A 21,348-nucleotide genomic window follows, 5' to 3' on the forward strand; every position below is an offset into this window, starting at 1 on the left:
CAGGCTGCTGTGACCTCACAAGCACAGCCAGCAGCCATGAGCCTGATGCTGGCCTGTGAGGCACTGAGTCTGCTGTGACCTCACAAGCAGAGCCAGCAGGGGGCGCTGGACACTAAACGATGAGGCACTGAGTCTGCTGTGACCTCACAAGCACAGCCAGTAGGGGGTGATGGACATTAACCTAGGAGGCACTGAGGCTGCTGTGACCTCACAAGCACAGCCAGCAGCCATGAGACTGCCACTGACCTCAGAGGCACTGAGGCTGCTGTGACGTCACAAGCATAGCCAGCAGCCAGGAGCCTGCCACTGGCATAGGAGGCATTCAGGCTGCTGTGACCTCAGAAGCACAGCCAGCAGCCATGACCCTGACACTGGTCTAGGAGGCATTCAGGCTGCTGTGACCTCACAAGCACAGCCAGCAGCCATGAGCCTGACACTGGCAGAGGAGCCACTGAGGCTGCTGTGACCTCACAACACAGCCAGCAGGGGGCGCTGGAGATAACCTAGCAGGCACTGAGTCTGCTGTGACCTCACAAGCACAGCCAGCAGCCATGACCCTGATACTGGTCTTGGAGGCATTCAGGCTGCTGTGACCTCACAAGCACAGCCAGCAGCCATGAGACTGCCACTGGCAGAGGAGGCACTGAGGCTTCTGTGACCTCACAAGCACAGCCAGCAGCCATAAGCCTGCCACTGGCCTAGGAGGCATTCAGGCTGCTGTGATCTCAGAAGCACAGCCAGCAGCCATGAGCATGGCACTGGCAGAGGAGGCACTGAGGCTGCTGTGACGTCACAAGCACAGCCAGCAGCCATGAGCCTGATGCTGGGGTATGAGGCACTGAGGCTGCTGTGACCTCACAAGCAGAGGCAGCAGGGGACGCTGGACACTAAACTATGAGGCACTGAGGCTGCTGTGACCTCACAAGCACAGCCAGTAGGGGGCGATGGACACTACCCTAGGAGGCACTGAGGCTGCTGTGACCTCACAAGCACAGCCAGCAGCCATGAGACTGCCACTGGCAGAGGAGGCACTGAGGCTGCTGTGACGTCACAAGCAGAGCCAGCAGCCAGGAGCCTGATTTTGGCCTGGGAATCACTGAGGCTGCTGTGACCTCACAAGCAGAGACACCAGGGGACGCTGGACACTAAACTATGAGGCACTGAGTCTGCTGTGACCTCACAAGCACAGCCAGCAGCCATGAGCCTGCCACTGGCATAGGAGGCATTCAGGCTGCTGTGACCTCAGAAGCAGCGCCAGCAGGGGGCGCTGGACACTAAACGATGAGGCACTGAGTCTGCTGTGACCTCACAAGCACAGCCAGTAGGGGGTGATGGACATTAACCTAGGAGGCACTGAGGCTGCTGTGACCTCACAAGCACAGCCAGCAGCCATGAGACTGCCACTGACCTCAGAGGCACTGAGGCTGCTGTGACGTCACAAGCACAGCCAGCAGCCATGAGCCTGATACTGGCCTGGAAGGCGCTGAGTCTGCTGTGACCTCACAAGCAGAGCCAGCAGGGGGAGCTGGACACTAAACTATGAGGCACTGAGTCTGCTGTGACCTCACAAGCACAGCCAGTAGGGGGTGATGGACACTAACCTAGGAGGCACTGAGGCTGCTGTGACCTCACAACCACAGCCAGCAGCCATGAGCGTGCCACTGGCAGAGGAGGCACTGAGGCTTCTGTGACCTCACAAGCACAGCCAGCAGCCATGAGACTGCCACTGGCCTCAGAGGCACTGAGGCTGCTGTGACGTCACAAGCACAGCCAGCAGCCATGAGCCTGCCACTGGCCTAGGAGGCAATCAGGCTGCTGTGACGTCACAAGCAGAGCCAGCAGGGGGCGCTGGACACTAAACGATGAGGCACTGAGTCTGCTGTGACCTCACAAGCACAGCCAGTAGGGGGTGATGGACATTAACCTAGGAGGCACTGAGGCTGCTGTGACCTCACAAGCACAGCCAGCAGCCATGAGACTGCCACTGACCTCAGAGGCACTGAGGCTGCTGTGACGTCACAAGCATAGCCAGCAGCCAGGAGCCTGCCACTGGCATAGGAGGCATTCAGGCTGCTGTGACCTCAGAAGCACAGCCAGCAGCCATGACCCTGACACTGGTCTAGGAGGCATTCAGGCTGCTGTGACCTCACAAGCACAGCCAGCAGCCATGAGCCTGATATTGGCCTGAGAGGCACTGAGGCTGCTGTGACCTCACAAGCACAGCCAGCAGCCATGAGCATGGCACTGGCAGAGGAGGCACTGAGGCTGCTGTGATGTCACAAGCACAGCCAGCAGCCATGAGCCTGATACTGGCCTGAGAGGCACTGAGTCTGCTGTGACCTCACAAGCAGAGCCAGCAGGGGGAGCTGGACACTAAAGTATGAGGCACTGAGTCTGCTGTGACCTCACAAGCACAGCCAGTAGGGGGTGATGGACACTAACCTAGGAGGCACTGAGGCTGTTGTGACCTCACAATCACAGCCAGCAGCAATGAGCCTGCCACTGGCCTCAGAGGCACTGAGGCTTCTGTGACCTCACAAGCACAGCCAGCAGCCATGAGACTGCCACTGGCCTCAGAGGCACTGAGGCTGCTGTGACGTCACAAGCAGAGCCAGCAGCCATGAGCCTGCCACTGGCCTAGGAGGCAATCAGGCTGCTGTGACGTCACAAGCACAGCCAGCAGCCATGTGCCTGCCACTGGCAGAGGAGGCACTGAGGCTGCTGTGACCTCACAACACAGCCAGCAGGGGGCGCTGGAGATAACCTAGCAGGCACTGAGTCTGCTGTGACCTCACAAGCACAGCCAGCAGCCATGACCCTGATACTGGTCTTGGAGGCATTCAGGCTGCTGTGACCTCAGAAGCACAGCCAGCAGCCATGAGCATGATACTGGCTTGAGAGGCACTGAGGCTGCTGTGACCTCACAAGCACAGCCAGCAGCCATGAGACTGCCACTGGCAGAGGAGGCACTGAGGCTTCTGTGACCTCACAAGCACAGCCAGCAGCCATAAGCCTGCCACTGGCCTAGGAGGCATTCAGGCAGCTGTGATCTCAGAAGCACAGCCAGCAGCCATGAGCATGGCACTGGCAGAGGAGGCACTGAGGCTGCTGTGACGTCACAAGCACAGCCAGCAGCCATGAGCCTGATGCTGGGGTATGAGGCACTGAGGCTGCTGTGACCTCACAAGCAGAGGCAGCAGGGGACGCTGGACACTAAACTATGAGGCACTGAGTCTGCTGTGACCTCACAAGCACAGCCAGTAGGGGGCGATGGACACTAACCTAGGAGGCACTGAGGCTGCTGTGACCTCACAAGCACAGCCAGCAGCCATGAGACTGCCACTGGCCTCAGAGGCACTGAGGCTGCTGTGACGTCACAAGCATAGCCAGCAGCCAGGAGCCTGATTTTGGCCTGGGAATTACTGAGGCTGCTGTGACCTCACAAGCAGAGACACCAGGGGACGCTGGACACTAAACTATGAGGCACTGAGGCTGCTGTGACCTCACAATCACAGCCAGCAGCCATGAGCCTGCCACTGGCATAGGAGGCATTCAGGCTGCTGTGACCTCAGAAGCACAGCCAGCAGCCATGACCCTGACACTGGTCTAGGAGGCATTCAGGCTGCTGTGACCTCACAAGCACAGCCAGCAGCCATGAGACTGCCACTGACCTCAGAGGCACTGAGGCTGCTGTGACGTCACAAGCATAGCCAGCAGCCAGGAGCCTGCCACTGGCATAGGAGGCATTCAGGCTGCTGTGACCTCAGAAGCACAGCCAGCAGCCATGACCCTGACACTGGTCTCGGAGGCATTCAGGCTGCTGTGACCTCACAAGCACAGCCAGCAGCCATGAGACTGATATTGGCCTGAGAGGCACTGAGGCTGCTGTGACCTCACAAGCACAGCCAGCAGCCATGAGCATGGCACTGGCAGAGGAGGCACTGAGGCTGCTGTGACGTCACAAGCACAGCCAGCAGCCAGGAGCCTGATACTGGCCTGGAAGGCACTGAGTCTGCTGTGACCTCACAAGCAGAGCCAGCAGGGGGTGATGGACACTAAAGTATGAGGCACTGAGTCTGCTGTGACCTCACAAGCACAGCCAGTAGGGGGTGATGGACACTAACCTAGGAGGCACTGAGGCTGCTGTGACCTCACAAGCAGAGGCAGCAGGGGACGCTGGACACTAAACTATGAGGCACTGAGTCTGCTGTGACCTCACAAGCACAGCCAATAGGGGGCGATGGACACTACCCTAGGAGGCACTGAGGCTGCTGTGACCTCACAAGCACAGCCAGCAGCCATGAGACTGCCACTGGCCTCAGAGGCACTGAGACTGCTTTGACGTCACAAGCATAGCCAGCAGCCAGGAGCCTGATTTTGGGCTGGGAATTACTGAGGCTGCTGTGACCTCACAAGCAGAGACACCAGGGGACGCTGGACACTAAACTATGAGGCACTGAGGCTGCTGTGACCTCACAAGCACAGCCAGTAGGGGGTGATGGACATTAACCTAGGAGGCACTGAGGCTGCTGTGACCTCACAAGCACAGCCAGCAGCCATGAGACTGCCACTGACCTCAGAGCCACTGAGGCTGCTGTGACGTCACAAGCACAGCCAGCAGCCAGGAGCCTGCCACTGGCATAGGAGGCATTCAGGCTGCTGTGACCTCAGAAGCACAGCCAGCAGCCATGACCCTGACACTGGTCTCGGAGGCATTCAGGCTGCTGTGACCTCACAAGCACAGCCAGCAGCCATGAGACTGATATTGGCCTGAGAGGCACTGAGGCTGCTGTGACCTCACAAGCACAGCCAGCAGCCATGAGCATGCACTGGCAGAGGAGGCACTGAGGCTGCTGTGACGTCACAAGCACAGCCAGCAGCCATGAGCCTGATACTGGCCTGGAAGGCGCTGAGTCTGCTGTGACCTCACAAGCAGAGCCAGCAGGGGGAGCTGGACACTAAAGTATGAGGCACTGAGTCTGCTGTGACCTCACAAGCACAGCCAGTAGGGGGTGATGGACACTAACCTAGGAGGCACTGAGGCTGCTGTGACCTCACAAGCACAGCCAGCAGCCAGGAGCCTGATATTGGCCTATGAGGCACTGAGTCTGCTGTGACCTCAGAAGCAGAGCCAGCAGCCATGAGCATGGCACTGGCAGAGGAGGCACTGAGGCTGCTGTGACGTCACAAGCACAGCCAGCAGCCATGAGCCTGATGCTGGGGTATGAGGCACTGAGGCTGCTGTGACCTCACAAGCACAGCCAGCAGGGGGCGCTGGACACTAACTATTGAGGCACTGAGTCTGCTGTGATCTCACAAGCAGAGGCAGCAGGGGACGCTGGACACTAAACTATGAGGCACTGAGTCTGCTGTGACCTCACAAGCACAGCCAGTAGGGGGCGCTGGACACTACCCTAGGAGGCACTGAGGCTGCTGTGACCTCACGAGCACAGCCAGCAGCCATGAGACTGCCACTGGCCTCAGAGGCACTGAGGCTGCTGTGACGTCACAAGCATAGCCAGCAGCCAGGAGCCTGATTTTGGCCTGGGAATCACTGAGTCTGCTGTGACCTCACAAGCAGAGACACCAGGGGACGCTGGACACTAAACTATGAGGCACTGAGGCTGCTGTGACCTCACAAGCACAGCCAGTAGGGGGCGATGGACACTAACCTAGGAGGCACTGAGTCTGCTGTGACCTCACAAGCACAGCCAGCAGCCATGAGACTGCCACTGGCCTAGGAGGCATTCGGGCTTCTGTGAGCTCACAAGCACAGCCAGCAGCCATGAGCCTGCCACTGGCATAGGAGGCATTCAGGCTGCTGTGACCTCACAAGCACAGCCGGCAGCCATGAGCATGGCACTGGCAGAGGAGCCACTGAGGCTGCTGTGACGTCACAAGCACAGCCAGCAGCCATGAGCCTGATACTGGCAGAGGATCCACTGAGGCTGGTGTGAGCTCACAAGCAGAGCCAGCAGGGCACGCTGGACAGTAAATTATGAGGCACTGTGTCTGCTGTGACCTCACAAGCACAGCCAGCAGCCATGAGACTGCCACTGGCAGAGGAGGCACTCAGGCTGCTGTGACGTCACAAGCACAGCCAGCAACCATGAGCCTGATATTGGCCTGGGAGGCACTGAGGCTGCTGTGATGTCACAAGCACAGCCAGCAGCCATGAGCATGGCACTGGCAGAGGAGCCACTGAGGCTGCTGTGACGTCACAAGCACAGCCAGCAGCCATGAGCCTGATACTGGCAGAGGAGCCACTGAGGCTGGTGTGAGCTCACAAGCAGAGCCAGCAGGGGGCGCTGGACACTAACTATTGAGGCACTGAGTCTGCTGTGATCTCACAAGCACAGCCAGCAAGGGGCGATGGACACTAATCTAGGAGCCACTGAGTCTGCTGTGACCTCACAAGCACAGCCAGCAGCCATGAGACTGCCACTGGCAGAGGAGGCACTGAGGCTGCTGTGCCCTCACAAGCACAGCCAGCAGCCATGAGCATGGCACTGGCCTCAGAGGCACTGAGGCTGCTGTGACGTCACAAGCACAGCCAGCAGCCATGAGCCTGATACTGGCCTGGAAGGCGCTGAGTCTGCTGTGACCTCACAAGCAGAGCCAGCAGGGGGAGCTGGACACTAAAGTATGAGGCACTGAGTCTGCTGTGACCTCACAAACACAGCCAGTAGGGGGTGATGGACACTAACCTAGGAGGCACTGAGGCTGCTGTGACCTCACAAGCACAGCCAGCAGCCATGAGACTGCCACTGGCCTCAGAGGCACTGAGGCTGCTGTGACCTCACAAGCACAACCAGCAGCCATGAGCCTGCCACTGGCCTAGGAGGCAATCAGGCTGCTGTGACGTCACAAGCACAGCCAGCAGCCATGAGCCTGATACTGGCCTGAGAGGCACTGAGTCTGCTGTGACCTCAAAAGCACAGCCAGCAGCCATGAGCATGGCACTATCCACAGAGACACTGAGTCTGCTGTGACCTCACAAGCAGAGCCAGCAGGGGGAGCTGGACACTAAAGTATGAGGCACTGAGTCTGCTGTGACCTCACAAGCACAGCCAGCAGCCATGAGCCTGCCACTGGCCTCAGAGGCACTGAGGCTTCTGTGACCTCACAAGCACAGCCAGCAGCCATGAGACTGCCACTGGCCTCAGAGGCACTGAGGCTGCTGTGACGTCACAAGCACAACCAGCAGCCATGAGCCTGCCACTGGCCTAAGAGGCACTGAGGCTTCTGTGACCTCACAAGCACAGCCAGCAGCCATGAGCCTGATACTGGCCTGAGAGGCACTGAGTCTGCTGTGACCTCAAAAGCACAGCCAGCAGCCATGAGCATGGCACTATCCACAGAGACACTGAGTCTGCTGTGACCTCACAAGCACAGCCAGCAGCCATGAGCCTGACACTGGCAGAAGAGCCACTGAGGCTGCTGTGACCTCACAACACAGCCAGCAGGGGGCACTGGACACTAAACTATGAGGCACTGAGTCTGCTGTGACCTCACAAGCACAGCCAGCAGGGGGCGATGGACACTAACCTAGGAGCCTCTGAGTCTGCTGTGACCTCACAAGCACAGCCAGCAGCCATGAGCCTGCCACTGGCAGAGGAGGCACTGAGGCTTCTGTGACCTCACAAGCACAGCCAGCAGCCATGAGACTGCCACTGGCCTCAGAGGCACTGAGGCTGCTGTGACGTCACAAGCACAACCAGCAGCCCTGAGCCTGCCACTGGCCTAGGAGGCAATCAGGCTGCTGTGACGTCACAAGCACAGCCAGCAGCCATGAGCCTGATACTGGCCTGAGAGGCACTGAGTCTGCTGTGACCTCAAAAGCACAGCCAGCAGCCATGAGCATGGCACTATCCACAGAGACACTGAGTCTGCTGTGACGTCACAAGCAGAGCCAGCAGCCATGAGCCTGACACTGGCAGAGGAGCCACTGAGGCTGCTGTGACCTCACAAGCACAGCCAGCAGGGGGCACTGGAGATAACCTAGCAGGCACTGAGTCTGCTGTGACCTCACAAGCACAGCCAGTAGGGGGCGATGGACACTAACCTAGGAGGCACTGAGTCTGCTGTGACCTCACAAGCACAGCCAGCAGCCATGAGCCTGCCACTGGCAGAGGAGGCACTGAGGCTTCTGTGACGTCACAAGCACAGCCAGCAGCCATGAGACTGCCACTGGCCTCAGAGGCACTGAGGCTGCTGTGACGTCACAAGCATAGCCAGCAGCCAGGAGCCTGATTTTGGCCTGGGAATCACTGAGGCTGCTGTGACGTCACAAGCACAGCCAGCAGCCAGGAGCCTGATATTGGCCTGGGAGGCACTGAGGCTGCTGTGAACTCACAAGCACAGCCAGTAGGGGGTGATGGACACTAAGCTATGAGGCACTGAGTCTGCTGTGACCTCACAATCCCAGCCAGCAGGCATGAGCCTGCCACAGGCATAGGAGGCATTCAGGCTTGTGTGACCTCACAAGCACAGCCAGCAGCCATGACCCTGACACTGGTCTAGGAGGCATTCAGGCTGCTGGGAGTTCACAAGCACAGCCAGCAGGGGGCGCTGCACACTAACTTTTGACGCACTGAGTCTGCTGTGACCTCACAAACAGAGTCAGCAGGGGACGCTGGACACTGAACTATGAGGCACTGAGGCTGCTGTGACCTCACAAGCACAGCCAGCAGCCATGAGCCTGCCACTGGCAGAGGAGGCACTGAGGCTGGTGTGACCTCACAAGCAGAGCCAGCAGGGGGCGCTGCACACTAACTTTTGAGGCACTGAGTCTGCTGTGACCTCACAAGCAGAGCTAGCAGGGGACGCTGGACCCTAACTTTTGAGGCACTGAGGCTTCTGTGAGCTCACAATCATAGCCAGCAGCCATGAGCCTGCCACAGGCCTAGGAGGCATTCAGGCTGCTGTGACCTCACAAGCACAGCCAGCAGCCATGACCCTGATGCTGGTCTTGGAGGCATTCAGGCTGCTGTGACCTCACAAGCACAGCCAGCAGCCATGAGCATGATACTGGCCTGAGAGGCACTGAGGCTGCTGTGACCTCACAAGCACAGCCAGCAGCCATGAGACTGCCACTGGCAGAGGAGGCACTGAGGCTTCTGTGACCTCACAAGCACAGCCAGCAGCCATAAGCCTGCCACTGGCCTAGGAGGCATTCAGGCTGCTGTGACCTCAGAAGCACAGCCAGCAGCCATGAGCATGGCACTGGCAGAGGAGGCACTGAGGCTGCTGTGACGTCACAAGCACAGCCAGCAGCCATGAACCTGATGTTGGGGTATGAGGCACTGAGGCTGCTGTGACCTCACAAGCACAGCCAGCAGGGGGTGATGGACACTAACTTAGGAGACACTGAGGCTGCTGTGACCTCACAAGCACAGCCAGCAGCCATGAGACTGCCACTGACCTCAGAGGCACTGAGGCTTCTGTGACCTCACAAGCACAGCCAGCAGCCATGAGACTGCCATGGGCCTAGGAGGCACTCAGGCTGCTGTGACGTCACAAGCACAGCCAGCAGCCATCAGCCTGCCACGGCCCAGGGGGCACTGAGTCTGCTGTGACCTCACAAGCACAGCCAGCAGCCATGAGCCTGACACTGGTCTAGGAGGCATTCAGGTTGCTGTGACCTCACAAGCACAGCCAGCAGCCATTAGCATGGCACTATCCACGGAGACACTGAGGCTGCTGGGACCTCAGAAGCACAGCCAGCAGCCATGAGCCTGACACTGGCAGAGGAGGCACTGTGGCTGCTGTGACCTCACAAGCACAGCCAGCAGTGGGCACTGGTGATAACCTATCAGGCACTGAGTTTGCTGTGACCTTACAAGCGCAGCTAGCAGCCATGAGCCTGCCACTGGCAGAGGAGGCACTGAGGCTGCTGTGACCTCACAAGCACAGCCAGCAGCCAGGAGCCTGATATTGGCCTATGAGGCACTGAGTCTGCTGTGACCTCAGAAGCAGAGCCAGCAGCCATGAGCCTGCCAGTGGCCTAGGAGGCATTCAGGCTACTGTGACCTCAGAAGCACAGCCAGCAGCCATGAGCCTGATACTAGCCTAGGAGGCACTGAGGCTGCTGTGACCTTACAAGCAGAGCCAGCAGGGGTTGCTGGACACTAACCTATGAGGCACTGAGTCTGCTGTGACCTCACAAGCACAGCCAGTAGCCATGAGGCTGCCACTGGCCTCAGAGGCACTGAGGCTGCTGTGACCTCACAAGCACAGCCAGCAGGCATCAGCCTGCCACGGCCCAGGGGGCACTGAGTCTGCTGTGACCTCACAAGCACAGCCAGCAGCCATGAGCCTGATACTGGCCTGAGAGGCACTGAGGTTGCTGTGACCTCACAAGCACAGCCAGCAGCCATTAGCATGGCACTAGCCACGGAGAAACTGAGGCTGCTGGGACCTCACAAGCACAGCCAGCAGCCATGAGCCTGACACTGGCCTACGAGGCACTGAGGCTGCTGTGACCTCACAAGCACAGCCAGCAGCCAGGAGCCTGATATTGGTCTATGAGGCACTGAGTCTGCTGTGACCTCAGAAGCAGAGCCAGCAGCCATGAGCCTGACACTGGTCTAGGAGGCATTAAGGCTTCTGTGACCTCAGAAGCACAGCCAGCAGCCATGAGCCTGACACTGGCCTAGGAGGCACTGAGGCTGCTGTGACCTCACAAGCACAGCCAGCAGCCATGAGACTGCCACTGGCATAGGAGGCACTGAGGCTGCTGTGACCTCACAAGCACAGCCAGCAGCCATGAGCCTGCCACGGGCCTAGGAGGCACTCAGGCTGCTATGACGTCACAAGCACAGCCAGCAGCCATGAGCCTGATATTGGCCTGGGAGGCACTGAGGCTGCTGTGACCTCACAACACAGCCAGCAGGGGGCGCTGGAGATAACCTAGCAGGCACTGAGTCTGCTGTGACCTCACAAGCACAGCCAGCAGCCATGACCCTGATACTGGTCTTGGAGGCATTCAGGCTGCTGTGACCTCACAAGCACAGCCAGCAGCCATGAGCATGATACTGGCTTGAGAGGCACTGAGGCTGCTGTGACCTCACAAGCACAGCCAGCAGCCATGAGATTGCCACTGGCAGAGGAGGCACTGAGGCTTCTGTGACCTCACAAGCACAGCCAGCAGCCATAAGCCTGCCACTGGCCTAGGAGGCATTCAGGCTGCTGTGATCTCAGAAGCACAGCCAGCAGCCATGAGCATGGCACTGGCAGAGGAGGCACTGAGGCTGCTGTGACGTCACAAGCACAGCCAGCAGCCATGAGCCTGATGCTGGGGTATGAGGCACTGAGGCTGCTGTGACCTCACAAGCAGAGGCAGCAGGGGACGCTGGACACTAAACTATGAGGCACTGAGTCTGCTGTGACCTCACAAGCACAGCCAGTAGGGGGCGATGGACACTAACCTAGGAGGCACTGAGGCTGCTGTGACCTCACAAGCACAGCCAGCAGCCATGAGACTGCCACTGGCAGAGGAGGCACTGAATCTGCTGTGACGTCACAAGCATAGCCAGCAGCCAGGAGCCTGATTTTGGCCTGGGAATTACTGAGGCTGCTGTGACCTCACAAGCAGAGACACCAGGGGACGCTGGACACTAAACTATGAGGCACTGAGGCTGCTGTGACCTCACAATCACAGCCAGCAGCCATGAGCCTGCCACTGGCATAGGAGGCATTCAGGCTGCTGTGACCTCAGAAGCACAGCCAGCAGCCATGACCCTGACACTGGTCTCGGAGGCATTCAGGCTGCTGTGACCTCACAAGCACAGCCAGCAGCCATGAGCCTGATGCTGGCCTGTGAGGCACTGAGTCTGCTCTGACCTCACAAGCAGAGCCAGCAGGGGGCGCTGGACACTAAACGATGAGGCACTGAGTCTGCTGTGACCTCACAAGCACAGCCAGTAGGGGGTGATGGACATTAACCTAGGAGGCACAGAGGCTGCTGTGACCTCACAAGCACAGCCAGCAGCCATGAGACTGCCACTGACCTCAGAGGCACTGAGGCTGCTGTGACGTCACAAGCATAGCCAGCAGCCAGGAGCCTGCCACTGGCATAGGAGGCATTCAGGCTGCTGTGACCTCAGAAGCACAGCCAGCAGCCATGACCCTGACACTGGTCTAGGAGGCATTCAGGCTGCTGTGACCTCACAAGCACAGCCAGCAGCCATGAGACTGATATTGGCCTGAGAGGCACTGAGGCTGCTGTGACCTCACAAGCACAGCCAGCAGCCATGAGCATGGCACTGGCAGAGGAGGCACTGAGGCTGCTGTGACGTCACAAGCACAGCCAGCAGCCATGAGCCTGATACTGGGCTGGAAGGCGCTGAGTCTGCTGTGACCTCACAAGCAGAGCCAGCAGGGGGTGATGGACACTAAAGTATGAGGCACTGAGTCTGCTGTGACCTCACAAGCACAGCCAGTAGGGGGTGATGGACACTAACCTAGGAGGCACTGAGGCTGCTGTGACCTCACAAGCAGAGGCAGCAGGGGACGCTGGACACTAAACTATGAGGCACTGAGTCTGCTGTGACCTCACAAGCACAGCCAATAGGGGGCGATGGACACTACCCTAGGAGGCACTGAGGCTGCTGTGACCTCACAAGCACAGCCAGCAGCCATGAGACTGCCACTGGCCTCAGAGGCACTGAGGCTGCTGTGACGTCACAAGCATAGCCAGCAGCCAGGAGCCTGATTTTGGGCTGGGAATTACTGAGGCTGCTGTGACCTCACAAGCAGAGACACCAGGGGACGCTGGACACTAAACTATGAGGCACTGAGGCTGCTGTGACCTCACAAGCAGAGCCAGCAGGGGGCGCTGGACACTAAACGATGAGGCACTGAGTCTGCTGTGACCTCACAAGCACAGCCAGTAGGGTGTGATGGACATTAACCTAGGAGGCACTGAGGCTGCTGTGACCTCACAAGCACAGCCAGCAGCCATGAGACTGCCACTGACCTCAGAGGCACTGAGGCTGCTGTGACGTCACAAGCATAGCCAGCAGCCAGGAGCCTGCCACTGGCATAGGAGGCATTCAGGCTGCTGTGACCTCAGAAGCACAGCCAGCAGCCATGACCCTGACACTGGTCTCGGAGGCATTCAGGCTGCTGTGACCTCACAAGCACAGCCAGCAGCCATGAGACTGATATTGGCCTGAGAGGCACTGAGGCTGCTGTGACCTCACAAGCACAGCCAGCAGCCATGAGCATGCACTGGCAGAGGAGGCACTGAGGCTGCTGTGACGTCACAAGCACAGCCAGCAGCCATGAGCCTGATACTGGCCTGGAAGGCGCTGAGTCTGCTGTGACCTCACAAGCAGAGCCAGCAGGGGGAGCTGGACACTAAAGTATGAGGCACTGAGTCTGCTGTGACCTCACAAGCACAGCCAGTAGGGGGTGATGGACACTAACCTAGGAGGCACTGAGGCTGCTGTGACCTCACAAGCACAGCCAGCAGCCAGGAGCCTGATATTAGCCTATGAGGCACTGAGTCTGCTGTGACCTCAGAAGCAGAGCCAGCAGCCATGAGCATGGCACTGGCAGAGGAGGCACTGAGGCTGCTGTGACGTCACAAGCACAGCCAGCAGCCATGAGCCTGATGCTGGGGTATGAGGCACTGAGGCTGGTGTGACCTCACAAGCACAGCCAGCAGGGGGCGCTGGACACTAACTATTGAGGCACTGAGTCTGCTGTGATCTCACAAGCAGCGGCAGCAGGGGACGCTGGACACTAAACTATGAGGCACTGAGTCTGCTGTGACCTCACAAGCACAGCCAGTAGGGGGCGCTGGACACTACCCTAGGAGGCACTGAGGCTGCTGTGACCTCACGAGCACAGCCAGCAGCCATGAGACTGCCACTGGCCTCAGAGGCACTGAGGCTGCTGTGACGTCACAAACATAGCCAGCAGCCAGGAGCCTGATTTTGGCCTGGGAATCACTGAGGCTGCTGTGACCTCACAAGCAGAGACACCAGGGGACGCTGGACACTAAACTATGAGGCACTGAGGCTGCTGTGACCTCACAAGCACAGCCAGTAGGGGGCGATGGACACTAACCTAGGAGGCACTGAGTCTGCTGTGACCTCACAAGCACAGCCAGCAGCCATGAGACTGCCACTGGCCTAGGAGGCATTCGGGCTTCTGTGAGCTCACAAGCACAGCCAGCAGCCATGAGCCTGCCACTGGCATAGGAGGCATTCAGGCTGCTGTGACCTCACAAGCACAGCCGGCAGCCATGAGCATGGCACTGGCAGAGGAGCCACTGAGGCTGCTGTGACGTCACAAGCACAGCCAGCAGCCATGAGCCTGATACTGGCAGAGGATCCACTGAGGCTGGTGTGAGCTCACAAGCAGAGCCAGCAGGGCACGCTGGACAGTAAATTATGAGGCACTGTGTCTGCTGTGACCTCACAAGCACAGCCAGCAGCCATGAGACTGCCACTGGCAGAGGAGGCACTCAGGCTGCTGTGACGTCACAAGCACAGCCAGCAACCATGAGCCTGATATTGGCCTGGGACGCACTGAGCCTGCTGTGACGTCACAAGCACAGCCAGCAGCCATGAGACTGATATTGGCCTGGGAGGCACTGAGGCTGCTGTGATGTCACAAGCACAGCCAGCAGCCATGAGCATGGCACTGGCAGAGGAGCCACTGAGGCTGCTGTGACGTCACAAGCACAGCCAGCAGCCATGAGCCTGATACTGGCAGAGGAGCCACTGAGGCTGGTGTGAGCTCACAAGCAGAGCCAGCAGGGGACGCTGGACACTAACTATTGAGGCACTGAGTCTGCTGTGATCTCACAAGCACAGCCAGCAGCCATGAGACTGCCACTGGCAGAGGAGGCACTGAGGCTGCTGTGACCTCACAAGCACAGCCAGCAGCCATGAGCATGGCACTGGCCTCAGAGGCACTCAGGCTGCTGTGACCTCAGAAGCACAGCCAGCAGCCATGAGCCTGATACTGGCCTGGAAGGCGCTGAGTCTGCTGTGACCTCACAAGCAGAGCCAGCAGGGGGAGCTGGACACTAAAGTATGAGGCACTGAGTCTGCTGTGACCTCACAAGCACAGCCAGTAGGGGGTGATGGACACTAACCTAGGAGGCACTGAGGCTGCTGTGACCTCACAAGCACAGCCAGCAGCCATGAGACTGCCACTGGCCTCAGAGGCACTGAGGCTGCTGTGACGTCACAAGCACAACCAGCAGCCATGAGCCTGCCACTGGCCTAGGAGGCAATCAGGCTGCTGTGACGTCACAAGCACAGCCAGCAGCCATGAGCCTGATACTGGCCTGAGAGGCACTGAGTCTGCTGTGACCTCAAAAGCACAGCCAGCAGCCATGAGCATGGCACTATCCACAGAGACACTGAGTCTGCTGTGACCTCACAAGCAGAGCCAGCAGGGGGAGCTGGACACTAAAGTATGAGGCACTGAGTCTGCTGTGACCTCACAAGCACAGCCAGCAGCCAGGAGCCTGCCACTGGCCTCAGAGGCACTGAGGCTTCTGTGACCTCACAAGCACAGCCAGCAGCCATGAGACTGCCACTGGCCTCAGAGGCACTGAGGCTGCTGTGACGTCACAAGCACAACCAGCAGCCATGAGCCTGCCACTGGCCTAAGAGGCACTGAGGCTTCTGTGACCTCACAAGCACAGCCAGCAGCCATGAGCCTGATACTGGCCTGAGAGGCACTGAGTCTGCTGTGACCTCAAAAGCACAGCCAGCAGCCATGAGCATGGCACTATCCACAGAGACACTGAGTCTGCTGTGACCTCACAAGCACAGCCAGCAGCCATGAGCCTGACACTGGCAGAAGAGCCACTGAGGCTGCTGTGACCTCACAACACAGCCAGCAGGGGGCACTGGACACTAAACTATGAGGCACTGAGTCTGCTGTGACCTCACAAGCACAGCCAGCAGGGGGCGATGGACACTAACCTAGGAGCCACTGAGTCTGCTGTGACCTCACAAGCACAGCCAGCAGCCATGAGCCTGCCACTGGCAGAGGAGGCACTGAGGCTTCTGTGACGTCACAAGCACAGCCAGCAGCCATGAGACTGCCACTGGCCTCAGAGGCACTGAGGCTGCTGTGACGTCACAAGCACAACCAGCAGCCCTGAGCCTGCCACTGGCCTAGGAGGCATTCAGGCTGCTGTGACGTCACAAGCACAGCCAGCAGCCATGAGCCTGATACTGGCCTGAGAGGCACTGAGTCTGCTGTGACGTCACAATCACAGCCAGCAGCCATGAGCATGGCACTATCCACAGAGACACTGAGTCTGCTGTGACGTCACAAGCAGAGCCAGCAGCCATGAGCCTGACACTGGCAGAGGAGCCACTGAGGCTGCTGTGACCTCACAACACAGCCAGCAGGGGGCACTGGAGATAACCTAGCAGGCACCTAGTCTGCTGTGACCTCACAAGCACAGCCAGTAGGGGGCGATGGACACTAACCTAGGAGGCACTGAGTCTGCTGTGACCTCACAAGCACAGCCAGCAGCCATGAGCCTGCCACTGGCAGAGGAGGCACTGAGGCTTCTGTGACGTCACAAGCACAGCCAGCAGCCATGAGACTGCCACTGGCCTCAGAGGCACTGAGGCTGCTGTGACGTCACAAGCATAGCCAGCAGCCAGGAGCCTGATTTTGGCCTGGGAATCACTGAGGCTGCTGTGACGTCACAAGCACAGCCAGCAGCCAGGAGCCTGATATTGGCCTGGGAGGCACTGAGGCTGCTGTGAACTCACAAGCACAGCCAGTAGGGGGTGATGGACACTAAGCTATGAGGCACTGAGTCTGCTGTGACCTCACAATCCCAGCCAGCAGGCATGAGCCTGCCACAGGCATAGGAGGCATTCAGGCTTGTGTGACCTCACAAGCACAGCCAGCAGCCATGACCCTGACACTGGTCTAGGAGGCATTCAGGCTGCTGGGAGTTCACAAGCACAGCCAGCAGGGGGCGCTGCACACTAACTTTTGACGCACTGAGTCTGCTGTGACCTCACAAACAGAGTCAGCAGGGGACGCTGGACACTGAACTATGAGGCACTGAGGCTGCTGTGACCTCACAAGCACAGCCAGCAGCCATGAGCCTGATACTGGCAGAGGAGGCACTGAGGCTGCTGTGACCTCACAACACAGCCAGCAGGGGGCACTGGACACTAAACTATGAGGCACTGAGTCTGCTGTGACCTCACAAGCACAGCCAGCAGGGGGCGATGGACACTAACCTAGGAGCCACTGAGTCTGCTGTGACCTCACAAGCACAGCCAGCAGCCATGAGCCTGCCACTGGCAGAGGAGGCACTGAGGCTTCTGTGACCTCACAAGCACAGCCAGCAGCCATGAGACTGCCACTGGCCTCAGAGGCACTGAGGCTGCTGTGACGTCACAAGCACAACCAGCAGCCCTGAGCCTGCCACTGGCCTAGGAGGCAATCAGGCTGCTGTGACGTCACAAGCACAGCCAGCAGCCATGAGCCTGATACTGGCCTGAGAGGCACTGAGTCTGCTGTGACCTCAAAAGCACAGCCAGCAGCCATGAGCATGGCACTATCCACAGAGACACTGAGTCTGCTGTGACGTCACAAGCAGAGCCAGCAGCCATGAGCCTGACACTGGCAGAGGAGCCACTGAGGCTGCTGTGACCTCACAACACAGCCAGCAGGGGGCACTGGAGATAACCTAGCAGGCACTGAGTCTGCTGTGACCTCACAAGCACAGCCAGTAGGGGGCGATGGACACTAACCTAGGAGGCACTGAGGCTGCTGTGACCTCACAAGCACAGCCAGCAGCCATGAGCCTGCCACTGGCAGAGGAGGCACTGAGGCTTCTGTGACGTCACAAGCACAGCCAGCAGCCATGAGACTGCCACTGGCCTCAGAGGCACTGAGGCTGCTGTGACGTCACAAGCATAGCCAGCAGCCAGGAGCCTGATTTTGGCCTGGGAATCACTGAGGCTGCTGTGACGTCACAAGCACAGCCAGCAGCCAGGAGCCTGATATTGGCCTGGGAGGAACTGAGGCTGCTGTGAACTCACAAGCACAGCCAGTAGGGGGTGATGGACACTAAGCTATGAGGCACTGAGTCTGCTGTGACCTCACAAGCACAGCCAGCAGCCATGAGACTGCCACTGGCATAGGAGGCATTCAGGCTTGTGTGACCTCACAAGCACAGCCAGCAGCCATGACCCTGACACTGGTCTAGGAGGCATTCAGGCTGCTGGGAGTTCACAAGCACAGCCAGCAGGGGGCACTGGACACTAACTTTTGACGCACTGAGTCTGCTGTGACCTCACAAACAGAGTCAGCAGGGGACGCTGGACACTGAACTATGAGGCACTGAGGCTGCTGTGACCTCACAAGCACAGCCAGCAGCCATGAGCCTGCCACTGGCAGAGGAGGCACTGAGGCTGGTGTGACCTCACAAGCAGAGCCAGCAGGGGGCGCTGCACACTAACTTTTGAGGCACTGAGTCTGCTGTGACGTCACAAGCAGAGCTAGCAGGGGACGCTGGACCCTAACTTTTGAGGCACTGAGGCTTCTGTGAGCTCACAATCATAGCCAGCAGCCATGAGCCTGCCACAGGCCTAGGAGGCATTCAGGCTGCTGTGACCTCACAAGCACAGCCAGCAGCCATGACCCTGATACTGGTCTTGGAGGCATTCAGGCTGCTGTGACCTCACAAGCACAGCCAGCAGCCATGAGCATGATACTGGCCTGAGAGGCACTGAGGCTGCTGTGACCTCACAAGCACAGCCAGCAGCCATAAGCCTGCCACTGGCCTAGGAGGCATTCAGGCTGCTGTGACCTCAGAAGCACAGCCAGCAGCCATGAGCATGGCACTGGCAGAGGAAGCACTGAGGCTGCTGTGACGTCACAAGCACAGCCAGCAGCCATGAACCTGATGCTGGGGTATGAGGCACTGAGGCTGCTGTGACCTCACAAGCACAGCCAGCAGGGGGTGATGGACACTAACTTAGGAGACACTGAGGCTGCTGTGACCTCACAAGCACAGCCAGCAGCCATGAGACTGCCACTGGCCTCAGAGGCACTGAGGCTGCTGTGACGTCACAAGCATAGCCAGCAGCCAGGAGCCTGATATTGGCCTGGGAGGCACTGAGGCTGCTGTGACCTCACAAACACAGCCAGCAGGGGGCGCTGCACACTAACTTTTGAGGCACTGAGTCTGCTGTGACCTCACAAGCACAGCCAGCAGGGGACGCTGGACATTAAACTATTTGGCACTGAGGCTGCTGTGACCTCACAAGCACAGCCAGCAGCCATGAGCCTGCCACTGGCAGAGGAGGCACTGAGGCTGGTGTGACGTCACAAGCACAGCCAGCAGGGGGCGCTGCACACTAACTTTTGAGGCACTGAGTCCGCCTTGACCTCACAAGCAGAGCCAGCAGGGGACGCTGGACACTAAACTATGCGGCACTGAGGCTGCTGTGACCTCACAATCCCAGCCAGCAGCCATGAGCCTGCCACTGGCAGAGGAGGCAGTGAGGCTGGTGTGACCTCACAAGCACAGCCAGCAGGGGGCGCTGCACACTAACTTTTGAGGCAATGATTCTGCTGTGACCTCACAAGCAGAGCCAGCAGGGGACGCTGGACACTAAACTATGAGGCACTGAGGCTGCTGTGACCTCACAAGCACAGCCAGTAGGGGGCGATGGACACTAACCTAGGAGACACTGAGTCTGCTGTGACCTCAGAAGCACAGCCAGCAGCCATGAGACTGCCACTGGGCTCAGAGGCACTGAGGCTGCTGTGACGTCACAAGCATAGCCAGCAGCCAGGAGCCTGATTTTGGCCTGGGAATCACTGAGGCTGCTGTGACCTCACAAGCAGAGACACCAGGGGACGCTGGATACTAAACTATGAGGCACTGAGGCTGCTGTGACCTCACAATCACAGCCAGCAGCCATGAGCCTGCCACTGGCATAGGATGCATTCAGGCTGCTGTGACCTCAGAAGCACAGCCAGCAGCCATGAGACTGACACTGGTCTAGGAGGCATTCAGGCTGCTGTGACCTCACAAGCACAGCCAGCAGCCATGAGCCTGATATTGGCCTGAGAGGCACTGAGGCTGCTGTGACCTCACAAGCACAGCCAGCAGCCATGAGCATGGCACTGACAGAGGAGGCACTGAGGCTGCTGTGACCTCACAAGCACAGCCAGCAGCCAGGAGCCTGATACTGGCCTGGAAGGCACTGAGTCTGCTGTGACCTCACAAGCAGAGCCAGCAGGGGGAGCTGGACACTAACTATTGAGGCACTGAGTCTGCTGTGATCTCACAAGCACAGCCAGCAGGGGACGCTGGACACTAAACTATGAGGCACTGAGGCTGCTGTGACCTCACAACACAGCCAGCAGGGGGCACTGGAGATAACCTAGCAGGCACTGAGTCTGCTGTGACCTCACAAGCACAGCCAGTAGGGGGCGATGGACACTAACCTAGGAGGCACTGAGGCTGCTGTGACGTCACAAGCACAGGCAGCAGCCATGAGACTGCCACTGGCCTCAGAGGCACTGAGGCTGCTGTGACGTCACAAGCACAGCCAGCAGCCATGAGCCTGCCACGGGCCTAGGAGGCACTGAGGCTGCTGTGACGTCACAAGCACAGCCAGCAGCCAGGAGCCTGATATTGGCCTGGGAGGCACTGAGGCTGCTGTGACCTCACAAGCACAGCCAGTAGGGGGCGATGGACACTAACCTATGAGGCACTGAGTCTGCTGTGACCTCACAAGCAGAGCCAGCAGGGGACGCTGGACACTAAACTATGAGGCACTGAGGCTGCTGTGACCTCACAATCATAGCCAGCAGCCATGAGCCTGCCACTGGCAGAGGAGGCACTGAGGCTGGTGTGACCTCACAAGCACAGCCAGCAGGGGGCGCTGTACACTAACTTTTGAGGCACTGAGTCTGCTGTGACGTCACAAGCACAGCCAGCAGCCATCAGCCTGCCACGACCCAGGGGGCACTGAGTCTGCTGTGACCTCACAAGCACAGCCAGCAGCCATGAGCCTGCGATGGGCCTAGGAGGCACTGAGCCTGCTGTGACGTCACAAGCACAGCCAGCAGCCATGAGCCTGATATTGGCCTGGGAGGCACTGAGGCTGCTGTGATGTCACAAGCACAGCCAGCAGCCATGAGCATGGTACTGGCAGAGGAGCCACTGAGGCTGCTGTGACGTCACAAGCACAGCCAGCAGCCATGAGCCTGATACTGGCAGAGGAGCCACTGAGGCTGGTGTGAGCTCACAAGCAGAGCCAGCAGGGCACGCTGGACAGTAACTTATGAGGCACTGAGTCTGCTGTGACCTCACAAGCAGAG

This window comes from Dromaius novaehollandiae, unplaced genomic scaffold, assembly GCF_036370855.1.
Source record: "Dromaius novaehollandiae isolate bDroNov1 unplaced genomic scaffold, bDroNov1.hap1 HAP1_SCAFFOLD_38, whole genome shotgun sequence".
Lineage (NCBI taxonomy): Eukaryota > Metazoa > Chordata > Aves > Casuariiformes > Dromaiidae > Dromaius > Dromaius novaehollandiae.